Genomic DNA, 324 nt, shown 5'->3' with positions numbered 1-324 from the left:
TGTTTCGAACGGCCTGAGGTCTAGAGCGGCTGGTTCGTCATATGCCGTCGAACGTTCGTCGACTGCTATCGTCAGTTGCGCGAGTATATGTTGTGCTCTCCTATTCAGGAGCCTCGGAAGATGGTGAGAGGAAGTGCGAGAGCGTTCTTGTGTATAAGCGCACTGCGTGGCTCAGTATAAAGCCCGCGTGGAGTTGCCCGGCGCCTCCGCGCTGGGAATGAATCCCTCTTTCGGAGGATGATAGTCACTCAGAGTATGGAGACACTAGTCCGTCTCCTTTGGTGAGTGTCGGAACCGGTCCGAATGAGATTCAGCTCTGTTTGG

The sequence above is a fragment of the Odontomachus brunneus genome, unplaced genomic scaffold (genome assembly GCF_010583005.1).
Source record: "Odontomachus brunneus isolate Ranch 3 - 2012 unplaced genomic scaffold, Obru_v1 Obru_scaffold_003, whole genome shotgun sequence".
NCBI classification, from domain to species: domain Eukaryota; kingdom Metazoa; phylum Arthropoda; class Insecta; order Hymenoptera; family Formicidae; genus Odontomachus; species Odontomachus brunneus.
Note: the sequence above shows the minus strand (reverse complement) of the source record.